This window comes from Coptis chinensis, chromosome 7, assembly GCF_015680905.1.
Source record: "Coptis chinensis isolate HL-2020 chromosome 7, ASM1568090v1, whole genome shotgun sequence".
Classification (NCBI taxonomy): Eukaryota; Viridiplantae; Streptophyta; class Magnoliopsida; order Ranunculales; family Ranunculaceae; genus Coptis; species Coptis chinensis.
The window spans coordinates 14402249-14427564 of record NC_141462.1 but is presented as its reverse complement, the minus strand read 5'-3'; the positions used below and the strand labels follow the sequence as shown (position 1 = coordinate 14427564).

The 25316-nt window shown below is 35.9% G+C and overlaps 3 long non-coding RNA genes across 3 annotated transcripts; 2 read left to right on the top strand and 1 right to left on the bottom strand.

Moving 5' to 3' along the window:
• The first annotated feature begins 11981 nt into the window (after nucleotides 1–11981).
• LOC147486171 (uncharacterized) lies at nucleotides 11982–13517 on the top strand. Its single transcript, XR_015200873.1, has 3 exons — nucleotides 11982–12066; nucleotides 12678–12890; nucleotides 13385–13517. It is a non-coding gene; the product is annotated as an uncharacterized LOC147486171 (long non-coding RNA).
• Nucleotides 13518–14224: 707 nt separating this feature from the next.
• On the top strand, nucleotides 14225–15444 carry LOC147486170 (uncharacterized). Its single transcript, XR_015200783.1, has 3 exons — nucleotides 14225–14394; nucleotides 14975–15040; nucleotides 15281–15444. It is a non-coding gene; the product is annotated as an uncharacterized LOC147486170 (long non-coding RNA).
• A 7161-nt stretch (nucleotides 15445–22605) lies between these two features.
• LOC147486169 (uncharacterized) lies at nucleotides 22606–24213 on the bottom strand. The gene is made up of 2 exons (XR_015202243.1): nucleotides 23667–24213; nucleotides 22606–22864 (listed from the first exon to the last, which is right to left on the bottom strand). It is a non-coding gene; the product is annotated as an uncharacterized LOC147486169 (long non-coding RNA).
• Between the last annotated feature and the right edge of the window lie 1103 nt (nucleotides 24214–25316).

Below are 25316 nucleotides of genomic sequence, written 5' to 3'. Positions count from 1 at the left end.
ACACGGAGTGCGCTCGCTCCCATAGTAGGCTATTTCGAGAGCGCGCGCGCCCTAAAAACACGGAACATTGGTTCAGGCAAGAACTCGCACACTTCTCCCAGTTCTGAATTTGCCCGATTTTCACAGCTTAGTTTCCAACTCATTTCATTTAAGTTATTCAGTGTTTCTAATCGTGAATACACTATGATTTCGTATACAAGACGCTATTCAAACGCGTAGCAAGGAGGCATTCAGGTACTCCTTCTTCTGCTCCTCGCCTCTCCTGTTAGAGGAATTGTTTCTAGCATATCAGGGTTGTTTGACTGTTTGTTCGTAGTTTGCTTTATATTGGCCTTAGCCTTGTATGAGACTAAGGTCCGGTACTAGTAAACCATCTTCGATTATTTATCATAAACGTCAACGCACATGCCTATCTAGAATACCACACACTACACCTACACAAATGGCTAACGAAACAGAGACTCCTCTCTCTGAATTTTATAAATCCCTTAACGATAGCCCTAAGTCTTGCATCGTTCTTGCAGACCCAGTGGGGGATTTTTGAATCCCCCCGAATATATTTAATTTGTTACCAGTTTTTCATGGGTTAGACCATGAGAAGCCTTATCAGCATATGCATAGGATAGAATAAGTTCTTACCATATTTCATCATCCTACTGTTGGTTCGGAGCAAATTAAATTAGCCCTCGCCAATAAGGCAACATCTTGGTTAACTACCCAAGCGCCTATTTCTATAGACTCATGGGCCAAGCTTGTTCAATTATTCATGGAACAGTTTTACCCACCGCTAAAGACAAATGAAATGCTTCAAAAGATTTATTACTTCTGCCAGAATCCTCATGAATCCTTTTTAGAGTCCTGGAATTGGTTCACTGATCTTCTCATTGAGTGTCCACATCATAACCTTGCGAAAGACGCGCTTGTTCGTGCCTTTTTCAAAAGGCTTTTACATCACCATAAAGAGGTTCTTAACATAATGACTGGGGGTAGTTTCCTTAGTAAAGGTGCCTCTGAGGCTTATATGTTTTGGAAGATCAATCTAAACGTCAAAATAACTGTGGTGGGGTAATGATATCCCCCGCTCCAGTAATTCTTCTTCCACAGTTAAGGTTGCTAGTATGTTTGACGTTAAATCTGATCCTGAGCTTAAAACTTTAATCGAATCTCTTACTAAAAATGTATAAGCAATTTCTGTCCAACAACAACCTACTCCTGTCATGAACGTCAGCATTCTTCCATGTAATTTCTGTTACAGCCTTAAGCATCCTAACTCCTATTGTCCTCTAGTCTATGAACAACCATCCGCTCAACCGGACAATGTTTATTCCATTAATAGCGAACCTAACGCGCCTTGGAGACAACATCCCAACTTTGGTTAGAAAAATAATCATCACGTTACATCTCCAGGGTTTAATAATCAAAATGTTAGGCAAGTACCAAATTACAATCAAGCTCCACTGAGACAAGGACAAGGACAAGATAATTATAATAATTATAATAATAATTATAATGTTAATAAACGTATCGTTCCGGTTACTAATAACTATCGCAACCCACCCGTTAATAATCAAGGTGAGATAGTTCCAGTCACACCACCTGTGACCACTACACCTACACAACCGGATCGTCTCGGAACGCCTTCATACAGGATAGGCAACAACTTTTCCAATCCATGACTCAATCTAACCAACAAGTTTTACAATCCATTAATCATTTAACCCAATAGTTAATCCAAGAGAAAACCCAACCAAAAGGTGTGTTTCCAGGTCAAGCCGTACCTAATCCTAAAATGCCAAATACAACTTTTGAAGTAACTGATAATCTTAGTAATGAAAATTTCATTGTAGGTGAGCTACATGCCAACACCACTCTTCATTCTGGCAGAGTGGTTGATAACGCCGTAATGATGCCTATTCTTACCCCCCACCAGTGGTCCCTACACCTAATATTTTACTAAATACCGAAGTAGTAACTAATGATCCTACTCCTATAGAGGTACCAGTTAAACCTCAACCCAAGAGGAAAACGGCCAAGGTTAAAACTCATATTGATCTTTATGCTAAATATAGAGAGAACCCACCATTTCCCTAGAGACTAGCCATGTTACACAAGGATACTAACTTTAATGAGATTAAGGAAGTTTTTAAAAATCTAACGATTAACCTACCTTTTTTTTACGCTATTAAAAAGTTACCACAATATGCTAAGTTTCTAAAAGAGTTGTGCAATACTAGACGGAAGACCAATATACCAAAAGATGTTTTTTAACTGAACAGTTTTCAACTCTATCTGCACATAATGGAATCGTTAAATGCATGGACCCTGGTCGTCTTACTGTATAATGCACCTTGGGGGATACCTATACAACGACTGCGCTATTAGACCTGGGGGCGAGTGTTAACTTACTCCCTTATTATTTATATAAGCATATAGGTCTACAAGAGATGCAACCTTCTAAAATAACATTGCAATTAGCAGATCGGTCTATTAAGTATCCTAAGAGTGTTGTTGAAAATGTGCTGGTTAAGGTTCAAGATTTTTACTACACAGTAGACTTCGTTATCCTAGACATAGAAGTCGCTAACGACTCTATTCCTATCATTTTAGGGCATTCTTTCTTAGTAATTGCCAACGCGCTCATAAAATATCGTGATGGTTCGATGTCCATGTCTTTTGGTCATCTTTCTGTTTAGGTAAATGTTTTCAAGATGATGAAACAATTATCGGATTTGTCTATCGATGGAGCGGTTAGCATGATCGAGAGCTTAGCTCAAGATTATTTCAACAATATGTTTCCAGAAAATCAGATGCACCAATTCCTTTTCTTTGGTAGTTCCGATTTCGATGCTGACTCATACTTAAAGGAAGTCAATGCCCTTTTCAATTCGATTCTACCCTTGTTTTAGTTCCTTCTGATGCTCTACCTTCTGAGTTTGAAGATCTCTTACCTAAATAGGTCTTCACTACTCAAGACGAGGATCCTCTGGAATCCTTTTTGCCAATTCCTCCCACCCCTATGCTTAAACCTTTTCCTGCTGAGTTGAAATATATCCAGCTTAATGAAGAGGCCCGTTTGATTAGGGTGATTAGGGAACATCGTTCTGCGATTGGTTGGTCCCTAGACAACATTAAAGGGATTGACCATGGTGTATGCACGCATCACATACATTTGGAGGATAATGCGAAGACTTCATGTGAACCTCAACATCGCTTGAACCCTGCCATGAAAGAGGTGGTCAGGGAGGAAGTCTTTCGATTACTCGATGCGGGGATCATATATCCCATTTCCGATAGTGAATGGGTTAGTCTTATTCACGTAGTCCCTAAGAAATCAGGGTTACCATTGTTTATAATGCTATGGGTGGATATGTTTCCATGCGTGTTCCTATGAAATGGAGGATATGTATTGATTATACACGCTTAAATGCAATGACACGAAAGTGATCACTTTCCTTTACCCTTTATAGATTAGATGCTCGAACGTCTAGTTGGTCATGCTTATTATCATTTTTTAGATGGCTATTCTGGCTATTTTCAGACCATTATTGATCCTGATGACCAAGAAAAGACTACCTTCATATGTTCCTTTTTGGAACATATGCGTATAAACGGATGCATTTTGGTCTCTGTAATGCTCATGGTATCTTCCAGCGGTGTATGCTTCACATCTTTAGTGACATGGTGGAACGTTTTACGGAAGTTTTCATGGATGATTTTTCTATCTATGGAGACTCTTTTAGTTAGTGCATGTCTAACCTTTCCCAGGTGTTGACACGATGTGAGAAGAAAAATCTGGTTTTAAATTGGGAGAAGTATCATTTTACGATAAAGAAAGGGATAGTGCAAGGTCATATTGTATCTAGTGATGGCATTGAAGTAGATAAGGCTAAATTGGATAAGATAGCATATTTACCTATACCACGGACTGTCCGTGACATTAGAGCCTTTTTAGGCCATGCAGGTTTTTATAGGCATTTTATCAAGGATTTTTCGAAAGTAGCAAGGCCTTTAACTAATATGCTTTTAAAGGATGCCATCTTTGATTTCAATTTTAACTGCAAGCAGGCTTTTGCAACTTTAAAAGCCGCTTTAATATCTGCACCGATTATATAGCCTCCCGATTGGTCTAAACCTTTCGAGATTATATGCGACACTAGCGATTATGTTGTTGGTGCTGTGTTAGGACAAAAACTAGATGATAAGTCGATTGTAATTTATTATGCTAGTAAAACTTTAAATAATGCTCAACGCAATTACACTACTACTGAAAAGAAATTTTTAGATGTGGTGTATGCTTTAGATAAATTCCGCCCTTATTTGGTTGGTTCTAAGACCTTAGTCTACACCGACCATGCAGCTCTTAGGTACTTTCTTGCTAAGAAGGATGCTAAACAGAGATTGATCTGATGGATTCTTCTCTTGCAAGAGTTTACCCTAAAATTAAGGATAAACGAGGGGTAGAGAATGTGGTTGCATATTACTTATCTAGACTTACCAATGACAGTGATAGTGATTCAGAGTCCATACCATATTCTTTTCCTGATTAGCATCTTTATGCTATTTTTTTTGCATCATGGTATGCCGACATTGTGAACTACTTAGCTTCTGATATTATTCCTGATATTTGGTCCATAAATGAACGTAAGAGGTTTTTGGCCAGAGTTAAGCTATATTACTGGGATGAGCCCTACCTTTTTAAGTATTGTGCAGATCAGATTATTCGTTGTTGTAATCTCCAATGGGAATATAATGAGGTTTTATCCTTTTTCCATGACAAAGAGTGTGGTGGCCATTTTAGTGGTATGAAAACGGAGGCTAAAGTTCTTCATTGTGGTTTTTACTAGCCTACATTGTTTAAAAATGCCCAAGTTCATTGCAAGATGTGTGTTCGTTGCCAACAACTTGGGCATATTACTAAACGTAATATGATGCCATTAAACCTCATTTTGGTGGTAGAAATTTTTGATGTTTGGGGCATTGATTTCATGGGTCCTTTTCCTGTTTCCCACAGTTTTGTTTATATTCCTGTTGTCGTAGACTACGTTTCCAAATGGATAGAGACCATGGCTTGCCGTAGCAATGACCATAAGACAGTGGTGTATTTTGTTAAGGTATACATTTTCTATCATTTTGGCATTCCTAAAGCAATCATTAGTGATGGTGGAATGCATTTTTGCAACAGAGTTGTTGCTTCTTTAGTTAAAAAGTACACAATTACCCACAAGGTAGGCAACTCCTTATCATCCACAAACTAGTGGCCAGGTAGAAGTCTCTAATAGGGAAATAAAGAAGATATTAGAAACAACAGTAAATCCTAATAGAAAAGATTGGTCTAAGCGTCTTACTGATGCCTTATGGGCATATCGGACTGCTTTTAAAACTCCTATAAGTATGTCTCCCTTTAGACTTGTATTTGGAAAACCTTGTCACTTTCCCGTTGAATTAGAGCACCATGCTATGTGGGCTATAAAAATCCTTAACTTCAATTATAATGAGGCAGGTGTCAGACGCAAATTACAATTAAATGAGCTTGAAGAAATCTGTAGTGATTCTTATGATCTCGCGAAAGATTATAAAGCTAACATGAAATGTGTTCATGATAAACAAATTTTGCGTAAGGAGTTTGTGGTTGGTCAGAAAGTCTTGCTTTACAACTCCCATTTGCACATTTTCCCTGGAAAGTTAAAAACCAGTTGGTCTGGTCCTTTTAAGGTTACTGAAGTCACCCCTTATGGGGCAATCACCTTGTTAAATCCCAAGGACAACAGTACCTTTAAAGTTAATGGCTAACGATTAAAATATTTTCACGAGTTACTGTCCCCAGATGTGGAGGATGTCCTTTTACAGGACCCTGTCTATGAGGACTGACCTTTATTGTTGGTGTATTTTCTTTCATTTCCATATTTTGGTTAGTGTACCATCCAGGTAATCGGGCCATCCCTTTGGAGTGTGTGGTTGTAAGTACGGATCCTAAGTCCACGTTTAACATAATTCATGTTTTCCACTCTTGCATGTTTTCTCGGTTTTTTAGTCATGTTTCTCTATAATGTGAATTATGTCTTTATTGCTTTATTGTTTTCCCTTATTTTAAAACTTATTCATAAAAAATAGAAATGTTAAAACCATAAAAATATGTAATCTAGCAAGTCTCGGGAATTTGACTTTAAAAGACTCACGTGTTTAAACAAATTTTCTAAACCATATTTTCAAAATTTATTTGGGGGTGGGGTGTTGGTCTTCCCATTCTTGTTCGCTCAACTTCCTATTCTTGTTGTTTATGCCGTTTAGTCATATTTTGATTCGGGTTGACACTATCTATGAATTTAGATTTCTTATGCACATATAACTTATGTCATGCACGCATTTCAAGGTGTTTTCCATTTTTAACATGTCAATTACGGTTAGATTTGAGTTTTTTTTTATAGATCATTGGATTGTACCCTCTTTGGTGATCGTTTTTATAGCTCATTCACAAAAATCGGACCGTTAATGAATCGGAAATTTTAGTTTTAATTTCACGCGATATAGGACGGAATGGGTATTTTCAAATTTGTTCTAGGCTTGGGACCAACCGGTTAAACCCACGTGTTTAAACCTCTTCACATTCTTCATCTTCTCCCCGCCTCCAAGAACAGCATTGAACCAAAAAAAAAAAAATCCAAAAAGCCATGCGACCCACTCCAATTTGTTTCAAATAGAGTACAATTAGAACTTCTCCCCACCTTGCAATCCACCCAAATTCGAATTCCAAACCCCAATGGCGACCCAAAACCGGAAAATTCTTCCGGAATAAACTTTTGTTTCTAAACAATTTTCACCATTTTATGATACTGAGATGATTAGTAGGGGGGAAAGGGTTGTGGTATTCGGTGAATGATTTTTATCACACCGATTTGGTGTTGAATTTCTATAAGAAGAGGGAGATTGAGGGTAGGAAGATTTTTGTGAAAGTGAATGGTACGATGAGAGAAGTGTGTACAGCTATGTTGACTAGGATTCTGGGCATTGAGGCAAGACACAACCTCGTAATCATAATGCAGGAATCGCAGTGGGGTGGAATCGAGACATTAATGAAAGAGACAGTATTGGAAGGACAGTACAATGCGAAATCGCATTATGTTTGACAATCATCTCTGAGAACCAACCAGCTGGCTGTGGCTCAGTGGCTTGGTAAGAACATCGTTGGCACCTCGAAAGTCATTGACATCGGCTCGTCCTGTCTGCACATTCTTTGGGTCCTTCAGGAGAAGAGGTATGAGTTTTGCATCCTCGACTTTTTGAATGTTGAGCTTAGAAGTGTTGGAATATATATTGCACCCTTCCCTATTTTGATTACGAAGATCATGCTGCATTTTGGAGCTGTTCCGAAAACTCAGTGAATTATGTTGAAGTTGCATGCAAATGCAAAGATTTATAAAGACTATATTCAGAGGAAGTGGAAATTGTCTGATGATAGGGGTGTTGAGACTGAGTCGAGTGATGATGATGAGGAAGACACGACATGTTTTGAGGCCAATGCCTTGGAAAAGGCTACTTCTGATATAGAACGCATGGCATTACTTCATCGTGGCATGCGTTCTCTTAATACCATTTGTGAGGATCTGCGGACTAGGCAGGTTAACATCCATTAGAATTTTGAAGACCTCGGTGCTAGTAACCGAGAGCTCCAGGCTAACATGGAGACCGTAGTCCAGCGAGATAAGGAGTGTGAGGAATCTATGAACGTATATATAGAGGGACAGAGGAAGTTCCAAGTCAAAGTTCTTCGACGCTTGCCACCTGATGGGGGTTCTTCTTCAGATACCTCTGTGAGGCATGAGTGTCGTCGGCGTAGGATGGACGACTCTGGCCCATCCTAGTCGCGTGGCTAGTTTTTGTTGTGTTAAGACTAGTTTTCTTGTTTTTCATAGATTTTGTTTCCGAATTGTTAGTTAAGTAGTTAATATTTGGATTTTGTAATTGTTATTTCATTTTAATTTAATTTGAAGTTATTTTAGTTTTCGGCATATGCTATGTGTTGTATCGTGAATCCCACCCTTTCAACTTGTTTTGGGGTGAAATTATTTATTTAGAAATGCCTATAATCATATCCACGTATTTTGTTGTTGAATTTATTGCTGGTTTGATTATAATTGAGTTATGTGAGAATGTTGCTATTTTGGTGTCGCTAGAATTAGCAAGTGATGTTTGGTGCAACCTCAAGGAGTCATATGTAGATGATTGCTATTTTCATTCCAGCCAAAAAGCTATTGGTTTGGTTTTGGAGTATGCCTCTTATCTGTTTCTATTTTGGATTTAGAACTGTCTTATTCCATCATGTTGCCTTAACTAGTTGGGAAACTTGTGGAACTTAGAAACTAGTTCTCTATAAAACCTTGGTGCACTCTCACTTCACATCACACCTCTCACTTTGCCTTTGAATTTTGCACTTCATAGCACTTATCATACTCGGAGCGCGCACACCCTCTGTTTTGCCTATACTCAGAGCGCGCACGCGCTAAAATCACTGGACATCGAGCAAGGCAAGAACACGCCCGCGCCCTTCACCTCAGCAACCACTTTCAGTTCTAATTTTTTATAGGTTCTTCCTAGGTTGCTTCCAATAGTTCTAGAGTATGTTGTGTGATATGAAGCCTCCCCAGGTTATACCGGAGCAGTCCTTCGAAAATTTGCTTAGAAGCGAGACCTATAGAGGATGGTTCCGCAAAAGGATCGTGCAGTCAAGATGGCATAATCTACTGGTATGTCCTGATGACTCGTACTCACCTAAACTTATTGAATATTTCTATAATAATTCTGAAATCTTTTATAGACCAGATGGCGAACAATTGTTCTCTATTATAGTTAATGATACGACAATGGATTTCAACAAGTTTTTGGTTGCCTTTGTTGTGAAAATGCCTATGCCTGTTCTTAAAACCTCATGGGGATATCTGACTAATAATGTATACCTTTATAACTACGAGTACTTTCACGAGACTCATGGGGCAGAAATTTTTCGTATAGAGGACCGAGGGCAATATAACATAGCCCTTGGTAGCCTGTCCCTTAACGTAGGCACTACCATGTTATTTATCATGATGAACATCTTAGGGGAATGGCGGTTTTCTTCTGCGAATCATGCCGCTGGTGATGTTTTCCTTGCTTTAGCTGAGGGACGTTTCTTATATGACATTCCACAGGTTTTACTGGCTAGTCTAGCAAGAGCTCATAGTATGAGGCATAAGTACCTTCTTATGCCCATTTTAGTTTGCCACATCATGCATTTCTTTTTTCCTAATTTTTGTACCCGTTTTACGGATTGGGTTGGGGTTGAAATTATGAGACCCACCAATTGTACTGTTCGTTCGTTTCGTGTTATGACTTGGCCGGGATGGAGGGTACAGCCTCATTGGGTAGCTCCTTACACCCCATCAAACCAAGTAACGCTTGACAGATTAGCGCGGGTTAATGATACAAGGAGAAAGACTTGGCAAGTTATCATGGCGTGGCAAGATGTAAAAGAACCTCGCTGCTGTATTGAGGAGGAGGACGACGAGTAAATGCGGGATATGAGGTAAGTATGTTTTATTTTTGTTCGTGTCTGCTTATGTCCCAAGCAATTTACTTCTTGTTATCCCCATAACGGGTGGAATTCGTATAGAGTTGCGTCTGTTTTTCTTTACCTATAGTAGTATGTTATAATTTGTTTTGCACGTGTTTTTCAATTTTCACACGTTTCAATGGTATTTCCTAACCTTTTTATTTTAATACTTTGAGGACAAAGCATGTTCTTGTTTAGGGGGGTGGCATAGAAACACACATAAATTAAGGCACCTATTAGGATAATATATGTGTAATATGCACTTGTTTTATAGTAAAAAAAATCAAAAAAATTCATAAATATAAATAAAAAGTTTATGTTATACACTTAGGAATATTGGTATTGTTTCTTTCTCTATGATGATAATAGTCTAGATATTTTACATTAGTTCTTATATTAGAATAGTTTTTAGAAATTTAGGTTAATATATAGGTAATAATCATTGCATCTTTCTATAAATAAATTGCATGAGTATCTATGATTGTTTGGCAGTAAGTTTCTAAAATCTAGGCTAGAGTACTTATTCTACAAATCCTGTGAGAATATATCCTAAAGCCTTATATGAGTGAAATATTTGAGAAATGACACAAGGGAGAAGTAAATTCCGAATAGAGAAATCACACGTCCACTTGCTTGATCACTATACCATATCCTAAGCGAGAATTTAGGCCCTCTTTGGATCGATATAGCTAGAAATTCAAACCTATATGAAATTATTTCCGCTAGTCGCCCCTCTGAGCCTTTCTTTAGCCTTTCATAAACCGCAAATCATTTACCCTTTTACAAAACAAAATAAAAATAAAAATCAGCCTACCCATTTTTGAATGAGTCTGATAATAGAAATGAAATGAAGAATAGGAAAGAGAAAGACCTGTAAAACCAAGAATTTGTTAGTTGCTTCAAATAAGAAAATAAAGTTTCCATCCAAATAAAAGAAAAGAAAAATAAAATAAAATAAAATAAAATAAAAAGTTAGAACTCCAAAAACATAATCAAATGAGTCAAAAGCCAAAAGAAAAAGAAAAAAATGGGTAAGGATGGAAACAAAGTGTAAAAGCAAAGTAAATAACAAGGTTTTCTCTAGTTACATAATATGAAGACTCTATTATCAATACACCATAAGAGTCATTTTGTAACAGAGCTAAATTTTCATTTGTAACGAATATATCTATTACTACCTTTCTAACGGACATAACTATGAGGTTTGTTGGTATCCGTTAGTATATTTCAATTGATTTTTCTAATTATTATCAAAGCTAGTATTTTAATGTTTGGAAACAATTGTGTCCGTTAGGAAACAACTAAAATAATGACCAGAAAAGTATATTCGGAACTAACGGACAACATTAAATTAAATAGAAAAAAATTGTGCCCGGTGATTTCTCTTTCTCTTCTCTCTCTTCAAGCCTCCATCAAACACTTCCCCCGTCTCCTCTGTCAAACCCTCGCCGACGAAGAAGGAAATAAACCAGGTACGTTTTTTTTCTTTTCTTCTACCCAAACCCCATCTAGTGAATTTCTAAGTTTTTTTTTTAATTGTGCTCCATGATCGAACTGTTCAAGTTAGGTTTAATTGTGCTCCATGTGTCGTTAATAAAATTTGGTTATGAGGAATTCCTAGACACGGCATATTATCTGATAAAAACTTCCATTTGCATTATATATCTGTAACATTCCATGTTTCCCATGCAGGAGTGACTACATTTTCTCTTTTGTGTCGTTTGATAGTTAGATGGCTTTTTGCCAAAAGAAACAATAATTACATGATTGTATAACTTGTTTTGTAAAGAGCTTGTATCATGTTTCTATATATAGACTAATAGACATAACAAATCATCTCAGAAAAAAAAAGTTGTATTTGATGTTTGAAACCATCCATGTCTCTTAAGAAAGGAGTCTATTGGATTGTAGGTGTAGTCCAGTTTTGGCTATTATGGCAGAGAAGAAGTTCGCAGTCAACAATCCAATGGCCTCCATAAATGCTCTTTCGGGATTTGATAGATTCTTTATGTCATCTCTGACTTGCTCCCACCTCATCTTCAGATACTCTGATGTCATTGAACTAGTATGTGTAAAGTCTATAATGTCTATTGTCTCATCAGTGTGCACAAAGACTGGATGAGGTGAAGAATCAATGGGTCATCCTCAAAGTACTTTCTTGTGTCTCTTTTTCTTACTTATGTGTGTGCTTTGTACAAATGTTCTCGCTATAGAAGCAGAGATGAACCGAGACAATACTTACTTGGTCGCTTAACACTTCAAGGAACAGGCAGGGAAGGCTTCAAACACTATTTGGCATATTCTTTGAGGTGAACTATTTCATGGCTGCTGTCGAAAAAAGAAAAAGCTATTTCATGGCTTATTGATAAATTCTTATCCCTCGACTCATTCCTACCTTACACTTTGGTTCATGATATGCTTCATGCAGAAGATCAATCATGCAAGAGCTGGTAGGATATGGGCAGAACTTGTAAGCAACAGAGGTCAATTCTAAATTCCTAAAAACAGTTTGCAAGTAAAACAGATATTTATTTATTAATATTTGTCACATGCCACTAGATTCCAGAACATATGATACAACTTAAAAAGGAGTTACATGCCACTTCAAATGGACCTTATATGATGCTCTCTTGTTAAATTTCCCCTTCAAACTTTGTTGTGTCCCTGAAATGTGGCAACACATGTGGTTTTTCTGCCTAGCAGTAAGCATGCTGCGTCTAGAATGTAAAACTTCATACAATTCTTTAGACTGTATGTGGGCCTCATGCTCATGACACTTAATATTCTCTAATGGTAACTATCTTATTCATCTAAGACCAGATCATATGTATCCTACCCTATTCAGCACGTGGAATCCATGCCTTGGGCAAGTCTCTTATTTCTTGTTTATTTTTGCAATACTTGATTTTGATTTTCTTTTTATGTGAGTCTGTGTGTGTATTGGGGGGAGGGGGTGTCTAGAGATGCAATGATTGCACTAAAAGTGTCAGAGATCAGTATAGTGGTTGTTCCTCTTAATGAATGAAAGATCAGTGGCTTTTGTATCCCCAAGTTTGTTTATACCAATAAGGTGCTCATACAGTTTGGTCTGCAGGTTTTGAAGCTGGTGGGCAGAACACTCCCTCAAACATTAATCCTTGAACTATAATTGGGGATGAATCCTCTATAATCGTTTCCACAGACCGTTCATCCCTTTTTCAAACGTAATAAAGTTGCACTCCGGGTGGAAGTACTCTGTGACACCACGGGGTCTAATGTCTGTTCTGTAGGAGGTGTTAGTATATCTAATCCTGGTTACTGGGGCATGGTAATAAATCGTTATACCGCAATTGTATATCCAATTTTATATCTAACTTTAATTGGAATGTCCCGTTTAACTGTGACTGGATAACACTCATCTTTGTGAATGGGATTGGATCATTTTACTTATTATGAATCTGCTAAACTGGGAGCTGATACCTCATTTTGAACCTTTACTATACTCAGAATGGGTTTACCTCTACCATTTTTCAACTTTAATGATTCAGTAATAACTCAGATATCTAGAAATAGTCTAGTACCATATAAGTTTCTTTATTATGAATCAGACTACAACAAAAGATATAGTGATTTTTCTTTGGCTCAATTTTTTTGTAATTTATAGATGATATATTATCTTGATAGCGAATCACATACCGGGCATGCCCTGTCGATCCAAAGATGCTTAATTCCTCATTTGAATATAAGAACTTGTACTCTTTAATACTTTATTAGAGTCTTCACCGTTTTGATTCTTATGTATGTATAAATTTTACATGGCAGAACATCGAACAAGGAAAGACCTACAAAGTGGTTCTGCATGTTAAGTCTTTGGAGTTGGTCAACATTTCAGTTTCTTTGGCAGGTGCAAATGGACAAAACCTGGCTTCTGCTTACCTCATGTGAGCTTCACTTGTACAAGTACATCTACATTGATAATACTTTCTTACATCATTGGCAATTTTTTTTTCTCATTCAACCTCTTTCTAATTTCTTTTGTTCTCTTAGTGGTTTGATTAAGTTTCAGTCATGCCAGTGCACACTTATAAGGTACTTGCCCCTTCTGAACTGTTTTCTAAAGCAAACAACTTAAATGGGAGACCTCCATGTCTTCATGCTATTGTTTCACCTGTGAATATTACTAGTGATTTTTTCTCTATTTGATTTACATGATTATCTCTATTGCATTTTGGAACGTGTATTATTCTTTAACCTCTATTAGATCTGTTCCCACTCCTTCATTAGATTCTATTATGTTTTGATCATTTAAAGAATTGTCAGTATGTTTTTAATCTACTTAGTTTTGAGCTTTTCTGCTGTTGACTTTTCAATATGTTATTTATCTAATTTTATGTTGTAAAGTGTATTATCTTTTCACATCTATATGTTGTTTATCTTGACAAAAACTAATATGTTGTTTGCAGGTTGGATTTCTCTACTTGCGATATATGCTGCAAACCCAAAAACATTATGGGGCTGATTTGAGCCTTATGTCAAAGATGACAAGGTATTGTTTATTCCGTTTCATTGTTTATAAATAGCATGTGTTTGCTTTTTAATGAGATAGACACGAGTCTAACATGGGTAGAAAGTGTCAAACATGAGGCATGGGGCAAGAGGGAAGGTATTTATTGGCTCAATGTCAAATTTCATGTATTTTAGATGCTCTATTCTTGCTTTAGTGGTGTTTCTTACGAGCTTACAATTATGGTTTTCACCAGGAATTCGCTCCAGGATCAAATGGCAGACTGACGACTATGGGTGTGTATGTACGTGATCTACTTCTTGGACAGGTCGGTTGTCATACCATCCAATTTACTTTGCATTGGGTAGTAGCTAGCTCACTATATTAGTTATTTAGCTCATTGTTCTATTATACTACTTTGGTGCATAGCCTGATTGCGCATGATTTTGAAGTCTATATGTGAAGTCTATATCTTTGGTGCATGGCCTGATTGCGCATGATTTTGAAGTTGGGCTGGTGTACTGGTTGACCAAAGTACCACAGCTTATGTTGGAATTCTGGTTTTTTGGAACTGTTAGAATACTGACAATTCTGAAATCGTGAACTATGATCTTAAGTGGGATGAAGCAAGATTAACAAATACAATGACACTAATAAGGGGGACCAATGATATCATTATACTAATAAGTTTTAAATTGAATGCTGACCTGGTAGAAAATCTTTACCATGCATGCCATTAATTGTTAAATTGTGTTCGAAATTTAAGTTCATTGGAGAGAATGTTAAGGAAATATATGACAAAATGCTTAAGTTAGTTGAAGGGGAATATTCACCTCATAATATATAGTGAGGTCATGGTTGCTTGAAAAAGTACGCTAATCAAGATGACATTGCACTTTTTTTTCCAGATTTTATGGAAGACATGGAGATTTGTGAGCTAAATTCCTCTAATTGACTATGGTATGCTTCTCAAGGTACATATCAATATCTTTTGCTTTATTTATGTAATAGTTAGATTATCACTTTTATTTTCTTAATAGTATCACGCACCATTTTCTGCTTAAACCTAGTACAACATTCATCATCTTTTAAGGTTGGCTTCATGTCTATATGTGATGTATTGTTATAAATGACAAATTATGTGAGAGCCACTTTCTATTAAATGACGAGTTAGACTTGCTTGTTAAGTGTTTTATACTATTGTGTGTATGTAGGTCTTGTGGAATCAGCTTCTAATGGAATTACATGCAACAATCGACATGAAATTCTGGTTTTGGGAATCTCTGTGTTTTATTCAAGCAGTGTACTACTTACCATTTGCTAGTTGTTTTTTGTACAATTTGGTATAGCCTGTGGATGAATAGAATGTTTTAGTTAAATACATGAATTTTGGATGAATAAAATACACTAAAAGTATTGTTTGAAGTTCATCGTTGAGGTTGTACTATATATATTTGTTAAATTATTTGAATGGTAGAGTTGGTGTAATTTGTGGATGAATATAAGTGGTTTTATATTGGTATTACTTGGTTAGTTTTTATTTATTTTTTATAAAAGTTGTCTGTTTTGTAAGATTTGGTAGAGTGTACAGTGGAGGCCAACCCAAAGTCACTGGGAGTACTAACTATTTCTTGTAGGGGGTGCAAGTATCCCCAAAATTAAAACTATTTTTTTTTTAAATATATTGACCATTAGTAACGGATATTTCCGTTACAAACAATAGTTAGTAAATAGCACATCCATTACTAACGGATATTTCCATTATAAACAATAGTTAGTAAATAGCACATCCATTACTATCCATTAGAAATGACAAATTTAATCGGGCCACCAACAGTTGGCTATCTGTTACAAAGAATTTTAGTAACGAATATAATTATTACTAAAATTATTATCAGTAACGGTTATATCTGTTACTAAATTTGGCCTAAGTGAAAGTGATGCCCCAGAGCTAACGGATATAACCGTTAGTAAAAATATAAGTAACGGATGTAACCATTAGTAAATGCCTTTTCTGGTGTAGTGTATCTCAGACTGATTCTTTTTTAATATCAATTTCCTTCATTCTTAAACCATCACCTAATCCCCGCAACACCTAATAAAGACCTCTAGCTCAATTAGGAATAGGTTAGTGTGATAGTAAGTGGCAGATGTGTTTGATCGACTTCGGCTTCCTTGTGTGTCATTGAGATTGTAAGGTAAAGTGTGCTCACTGTACACTAGAGTGAGCGAAACTTGAGTGGAAAAATCAGAGCAGTTTTTGTCTTGACATATATGTGAGGACCTACTTAAGGACGCTATTCCAAAGTTTCAGAAACGGACCTGTTATTGCATTTCATAGCATAGTTCATTGTATATATGTTTATTCGTAGATGATTGATTATTAAGCACGTATTAGCTTAGATTTCGACTTGATTATTCAGTATTCGTTGCTAGTGAGATGTAAAGATATCTGATGATAAAGTAGGAAACAGTATTTTTATTTCTTAGTCGTTGTAGTATAAATGAAGTTAGTACCTTCTCTAGAAAACTCTCACGATGCTATAACTCGTCTACTAGGGAATTCCTAGTGGTTTAAAGCCTTGTTGCATATGGTCAATGCAATCACACTCAGCGAAACGAGATTAGTTAGAACTCCATTTTTGGTCACTTATTTTAATTTCTCATATTTGCTTGAGGACAAGCAAAATGATGTTTGGGGGTGGTTTGATAAGAGCCCAAAATTATAATTTTAACCCCCTTAATATCATTACATTTAGACCAATTATGAGTATAATAAATATAAGTTAGTACTGTTTACGTGCGTTTATGTATTTCAGGCATTGGAGTCAAATATGTGAAGAAACATGTCACTTTTGCGAGATAAAAGAGCAAAGGTTGGTTGCTAAGAAGTTCTATGATTAAAGGCCAAGATTCAAGGAGAAAAAGCCTTTTTAAAGCCCGGTCAAAGTCAATGCGGGCAGAAATAGAGCAGAAAAGTTAATAGAACTTCCGCAGGCTGTATCTTTGGACTCAGACATCGGAATTGAGCATATTATATGTTAAAACGACCGACTCAGAAAGAGGTTTCTAATGGTCTAGGCGTTAACCCAATCAGAGGAGCAAAAGTGGATGAAAAGGCTGTTACAGTAATTTCCAACAGAGAAACCCATTTTGGACTTATGTAATTAGGTTTTGGGCTTGATTTAAGGGCCCAAAACATTGCTCCAAAGCCCATGCACGAAAATGTAGACCTAGCCTCTCTTATATAAAGAGGACTAAGGCATATAATTAGATATACTTAGATTTAAATAGATATAATTAATTAGAGATAGATAATTAGATTTTAGACTTAGTTATTAGTTTAAACCTTAGTTGATTATTGTTTTTCAGTATTCATTAGATTAATAAAAGTTCATTATTGTTCTTCATTATGTCTCCTTCTTATATATCTGTTTATGATAGTCTAATGACATCTAGCTAAACCTCCATTAAAAAGGTTTGATGAAGACTTGATATAATAGTTAGAATTATTGTTTGTTAAGAGTTTCACTCTAGAAAGATAGTTGATTTGCCATGAGAATGGGTTGGACTTCTTCACATGCTAATTATTAGTTGGCAGAGATTGTCATGAGTAATTAGGAATCAACACTTAATCTTATTTGATTAGAACTGCAATAATCGACACTAGCATATTAGGAATACATCAAATGGATTCAAATCTCCCTAATCCCTTCTCCATATTCACATTCAATATTCTATTATCATAGTATAAGTTAAACATCTTAATTAAATTCAATTGTCATATTAGTATAATTTAATTCATTACTCTCAACTGTTTTGTTAGTAGCGATTAGACTAGTGGAAACTTACGTTTAAAAGACTAGGAGTGAAACGAATTCTCTACTCCATTTATTGTATGATTCAAGAGAGTAGATAACTTTGATAATTTAGACAGTAATTACTATAACGTTTACTTCTGCTTAAGTTTAATTAGTTAAGTAGGAGTAAACAACAGATTTTACATTTATCAGTTTTACTTACCCATATTTTTTCATTCTGCTTTAACTATTGTGTAAATTTTACTTGCTCATGTATTTGCTACATATCGGTATCGGCAGGTAAAATATCCTATAATTGCTAATTAGCACTTTCCAAGATGCCCCCAACGTCTTGCCTTTTTTCTTTCATCATACCCTTTACCGTGACAAAATTGCATTTTTCTGATTCTAACTTATCTCCCTTTATTTCATGCAAACCATATGTAGTGGGAAATTTGATTACTTGATAGAAGGTACTTAGAACTGCACACATATCATGAATCCACTTTCTATCAAGGATTGCATTGTGATCAGAATGATGCTTTATAACAATGAATTTTGTCATCACAGTTTGTGGTCCAGCTCGTACTGGTAATATGATCTCCCCAGCTAGCTTGATGGAGCTTCCGTTAAAACCATACAAGTTTAATTGTGGTGCTTTTAGATGAGTTTCATCGAGACTGATGCTGGTGAATGCATTCCATAACAAAATATTTAAGGAACTACCACAGTCTACCAAGATCTTTTGTACATCGTATCCTGAAATGTGAAAAGTGATTAATAATGCATTATCATAGGGCAACATAACCTTCGATAAGTCTTCTGGAACAAACATTATTGCTCCTGGAATGCTGGTCGATACCAGATTATGATTTACTGGTATGGGCTCAATATTGACCTCGAGAACCTCCCGTACGGTCAAAATTTTCCTGATTTTGTCTCAAATAATCTTCTTTTGAGGTATGACCCTTTTATAAATAATGTTAATCACTCCCAACGGTTTCTCATGTATTGTAGCTATGATCTATGGTCAAGCATTAGCTCAAAATTCTCAAAGTTTTCCATCTTTCATCAGCCTATCAATCTCCCTTAACAATTGTAGACACTTGTTTGTGTCATGATTCTTGACTTTATGAAACTGGCAATAGGGCTTGTCTGCCAATTTTGTAGGAGTGAATTGTGGATGTCTCACATAAGCTTCCTTACCTACTCGTCTCAAAATATCTTCTGGGGGTTGTATTGATGGCCACGTAGTTCTTTGGATCTAATTCTTCTTTTAATGACCTTTCATATCTCCCTTTCGCTGAAAGTTGAATCTTCGGTCTTGCATAATCATCATGAGGTCTTCTTTTATCTGGTTTTGGATACTCTCGACTCTCACCTCGGTCTCGAGTATCCTTTTCCTTTTTTCACGAGTCCGATACTTGAAGCACATTTTGAACTGTAATTGGTTGGATCCCTTCCTCGACTCAAATGTCCCTTTCAGCTTTGTTATATAATTCTTGCAGACTTTTAACCTCCTTGCGTAGCAAGTATTTATACATATCTAATGCTGGGACCAGGCTAGTTAATTAAAATGCCATAACTGATGTCATCTCGACCTCGTCTAGCTTTTCAACTAACTGTGTTTCTGCCTTGAATCTAGCCAGAAAGTCTTTAAGCGACTCCTTTTTACCCTCCTTCAAATGAAATAAAGTTGATACCTGCTTCGGTTTTACTCATTGATGGCCATAATTTGTCAAGAATTTTTCTTCGATTTCCCGATAACAGGAAATTGACCCTTCTTGCAACGAACAAAACCATTTCAACGCCTTACCCTTCATATTCGATGAGAATGACTGACATAACATCGAATCCCAAAACTCCGTTTCATGGTATACAGAAAATTGATGTCGGTACCCGAACAAATGATCCATGGGGTCCGTTGTCCTGTCATACTGATTGTACTTCAGGTTTTTAAACTTAGGGGGTAACGACATCAATTCAAGTTCTTTCTTGAGAGGGTTTCGACCAACATCGTCGGCCAGTGTGCACACCGATGTCGACACCTTTTCTAACAACTTGTTTCCAAACTGTTGCTGTATCATCTCTTGAACCATTTCTTTCATGATCGGTTGTGTTGTTTGTTTTATTTCCTCTTCATGAACCACTTTCTGTGCTATATTAGCCACAGATTGTGCTTCTTCGAGATGGCTCTTTCTAGCCATTGGGGTGGCCAAGGTCGACTCCTCCCCCGCCTTCTCATAGAATTCTTCATGTGTAAGTTTCTCATTCATTTCTCTCACCGCCTTATTTTTTGTCATTAACGCTTTATTTTGCTTCTCCAATTCATTTAATTTCTTCAATAAAGCGTGTAAATAAATTTCTTCTTTTTGTATCTCTTCCATTTCATCTTTTACTCTGCTTACTGATCTTCTCATTCGTCTTTCCTCATTCTTATATGTGTTTTCCTCATTCACTGTTACTTTACTAGTTGGTGCACGTTTAGGAGGCATTGTGAAACTAGATTATGAAAACTAATCCTTAAAAAGAGACTTCCTTGATACACTTTGCTCACCAAAGAAAGTTTGATGATGATCAACAAACTAGTTGATACCACACTCTCTTGATGAGCAGACAACCCCAATGTAGTATGCAAGATAGTTCTTCTAAGGATGTGTGTTGTTTGCTTGATGAATTTGGATTCGAGATGAAAGAAAACTAAGATTTTATTGATCAGCAATGGTGATTACAAATCTCTTTGTTTCTCTCTCTTTCTCTCTTATTTACAATATTATTTGTGGGAAGAAGATAATGATTTCTCTTTCCTCCTTTGGTCTTTATATAGTCTTCCAAAACACCTCTCCTCTAGTCAGCTGCTAACACGTGTCACTTTTTCTTCTCCATTTCTTTCCCGCTCAATACCTCCTGCAACACTCAACTTATAGGGAGATATCGACCTTTATGTCTATATATCGATATTTAAATGTATATATGGGCTAAAATATCAGTTGACGATATTTGTCCACGACAGTTACATATTAGTATCATCATTTATTTTTATACATCTGTGACATAACTACATAAACTATTTATTCGATAGTGAATTCTAAACAAAATAGAACAATTAATGAATGTTCGAATAAGCTAAATTGAATAAAGAATTTAGAAGAAAAAATAATCAAAGACAGAAAAAAGAGGACTACTATTCGTGAATCTCATAAATTCCTCAACATCTTATTGATATTGAAGATTCGAAGCACCTAATTCTATAGCAAAGTTGAAAGAATGAGGAGCAGAAAGGCATAGAGTACATTTTTTTTTTCCGAATGCAGCAAACTTCAATATAAACTATAAAAGGAAAAAAAGAACTAAATAATGTAATGTTGAGGATATAAATTTTATGGATGGAGATGGAGTTCTAGACATTGGACGACTAATCCCGATTGTTGAGATTGGAAAGAACCTTGCGTTGAGTAGGAAAAATACATAAATTAGAGTGTTATGTCAATTTAATTTATGATATTCCTGTGTTGCAACAAAAAAAAATGTACATACGTTTTTGAAATTGATGAAGAACTGGAGACCACTTCAAGCGGTTATATTCTACAAAAGCAAAAGCAAAATTTACTAACGAGTAATGAAAATATAAAAATGATGATAAAGAAAATGGAAAGGCAGAGAATGACCACGTTAATATCGAGAGAAACCTTGGAAACGGCGGAAAATTATCTATCCACAGCCGGAACGTTGCTGTAAAAGACCGTCTCTTGTCTTCTGGAAGCGAACCTACCCAACGATATTTTTGGAGCTTTGTGGGAATATTTTTGGATTTATGTCTTGAGGGAAACGATGCGAAGAACATGCCATTTCCTGTTTGAGACGATATTTTTTGGTGACCCGAATTTATTTGGTGACAGGAAAAAATTGTAAATATTAGGCGTATTTTTTTTATCCAAACTTGTTGAACTAAAAAATGGTTACTACAAGCATCAATTCTGATTAAAACCGGATACTCTTGTATCAATTCTTACATATACAATATATATACTTTTGAAAGAAAGAGATACATATGGACAAGGAGTGCCTATGAAAAATATATTCCAAGCTTTACCAAAAAATATATTCCTAGCTTACATTGATTTGTGTGTGGGTTTTTGCACCATTTCCGTTTCCTTCTCCTGTTTGCAATCGAAGTTTGTATATGTTTTTTTTTTTTTTTTTCTTATTTCATTAAGTAATCTTTCTTGTGAAAAACCAAACTCTAAAATCATGTTTCACATACTTACACTATAACAAAAAAGGCTTTATATCACTTCTTACATATAAAATATATACTTTTGAAAAAAATATTCTTAAAACCGCTGACAAAGTGGGGTTTTGCATTTTTTCACTCCTGTTTTTTTTATCATTTCATTAAGGTTTTTTGTCAACATTAAGTTTTTCTTGTTGGTCTTTTGTCACTGGTTTTTTTATTTCCCAAAATCATGACAGAGTGGGGGTCATTTTTTTTCCCCAAAACTGTTACAAATATTCATTCAATAGTAGCCTTCCAACAACACTTAACACCGTGACAAATAGTAAAAAAACAATCACTAAAAAACATGGTTTCCATGACTGTTTTGGTGAAACAGTTGCAAATTGATTTGTAAACTGTCATAAAAGAGTTGTTATTTGCATCAGGTTTCTTAAAACCATCATAAAAATCATTCTATTTTATAATAAAAAAATTCTCATTCTACACTAATTCTGCACTCATAAACAACTAAACACATACGCTTGATATAACTTCATAAACTCATATAATTCGTTACATTCCAAAAAATATTTCATTACAAAAACTAATTCCACTTGAACATTTCAATCTCTGTACATAGACAAAAAAAAGAAAAAACATGTAAATTCAATAGCAAAAAGACTTGTGAGATATAGCCACATGCATTTCCTGCGTCCATGATGAATCTTGGTGGTAGTTCGACAAAATTCATAGTTGTACAATCTCAATTCGAAAGATTTTTTCTGGCATTGTACAAAAAATTAAACAACATAGTTAATATTCGACCAATCAAATTTATTAAAATTAAAATTGTTATGACATAGTTGCTTTTCTAAACTGTGTCATACTCGTGCTTGCTAATGGAGTTAGCGTAGTGCGCTATCTGTTAAAGAATGTATGTTAAAAGCGAAAAAATTGGTGTGAGACAAAGTCGAAAGTGAGCATAAAGACTCATAGAAAGTTTTGACAGGTTGCAATAGCTTAGTTGTCTAATCCTCATAGAAGTTGCATAAGTATTTGACCAAGTAGATGGCTTCAAAGCGGGAAAACTAATCCACATTTATTGAACTAGCTGTACTTTGCAACTTGCATAAGGACCACAAGGTAAATGTGTCTTAATCAATAGAATCCTACGCTCTATGGTCGAATTCTGTTTGAACTATCACATTATGTGAGGGAGTCTAAAAGCTAATGAAGTATATGTATACACATGTCTCCGCACAAAACGGACCAAACAATCAAATTTCTTGGTCATAACACATATAAATAGTGCATACATTCTATATATCATAGGAGGTTCCATCTATCTCAACCATCAATGTATAGGGGTAATGTAGATTCTATTCTTAACGAGCCATTGGATAGTGGGAACTCAAATATTACATATGTAATAAGCTGGTTCATCATTTAAGGAGTCTAATTGGGTTACTGATCAGCTTGGACCAAGTTAATTCCCACAACTCCATTTCATCAATAATTGGAAAGCACTTAAACAATTAACATTTTATCTACTCTACTAATTAGTGTGAGAAAAAATAAAATTACCATCTGTAAGGCTGGTTCTCTTCAATCCTTGTGGCTAGCGCTAGACAAGCTATCCAAAGACTCACTCCCTGCATGCATTTGATTCCTGCTTTCAATCAAACACCAAATTGTCAAGAACCCATGCGTCTTGAGTAACCTTTTGTTCACATCAGCTGATTCTTTTACAAAGGCACTCAATAACACACTTGTCAATTCCATCGAGCTTGTAGATCAGATGTCCAGTACTTCCCAGAGTCGACAATCGACAAGACCAACATCAACAATGCTTATATGGATATTCTCCTTACCCATACCTGCCTTTAGTTCAAAACTCACAAACAAGAAAAAGATAAGAAAACTCCGCGGCTTTGACAGAATATTTAAAAATTAATAATCGCTCCAAAGAAAGAAATTAATGTGAATGACAAGCTTGTGAAAAAAGCGAAAATATCATTTTTGCCTTTTCTTATTAGTTTGGTTTTTCATATGCATATTTGGATGTTAGATTGTGCAAGATCTAGGTATGCTAAAATAGTATGTCAAGATAGCTGGCCCATATTCGTTGTATATATTCCAAGTGGTCTCTGCCAGCCGATTCATTGTATATTTGTTTGCCTTTCAGCCATCGTAACAATTTTTTAAACGAATACTGGGCCCTTTAAGGTGACGTCCATGATCCATTCTTTTTTGCATATACAATTATCCGGCTTTTTATTTATTTATGATATCTGCCGTCGAAATATAAGTATTGGTATTAGACATATTAAATATGATAATCAGATTTTGTGTTCTTCTGATGCTAAACTAACAGAAGTACATTGGTAGCCTGCAGGCTGCAGCTAGGTAAGTCTTTTTATTCCCCAGATAAAATTGGAGCTTAATGCTCAACTGATTAGGCCCTTGTCTTTCAGGTAAATGTCCGTGCTTACACAATTGCGTCGCAATCTCAAAGCTTTGACAGTACGTATGAATCATCGCGACTGCGATTAATACTTTGGTTAAAATTGAGAAAGTTAATATTTGCTACCCATGTTTGTTTGCCTTATGCATATCCTGTGCAGTAATCTGAACAGTTCCATACCAGCTACGTCCTAATGTCCCTTATTGTCTCTACTCTCTACCATATCGTCTATTCCATATTCCATCAACAATGTCAATTAACAAGTACAACAGGACTACAGGAAACCAACGGGCTGCGGCTATATATATATAGCTTGCACCCTCCAACGTGAATGATTTTCTTGAATGTAGAATGGACAGCTGGTATAAAGGTCAACTCAATGATTATATGAGAGCGCTTTTCTTCAAGTATCATTTTTCACTATAATTAAAATGGGCCTCCCAGGCTACCTGATCGAGTCCCAGCCATTTTATTGGGCCCGATCCATTCCCAATCATCTAGTTTAGTTCCAAGATCCAGTCCATATTAAATGTTAATCCATTTTTTCTGAACAATTTCCTCTATCTAAATTCGCAAATGATAAGGAGAGATTGATCTCTCCTCATTTGGAGCGCACCATGGTTGAATTAGCGGGTTTCTTATCCCGAGTCGACAAAGTGGCGGCTGAAGTACAGAGACAATTTAAGGACAATAAAAAATAAAATAAAATAACAAGTTTTGAAAAAAGAATTAAAATAGGGTGATTTTGGACACACCCATAAAAACACTCC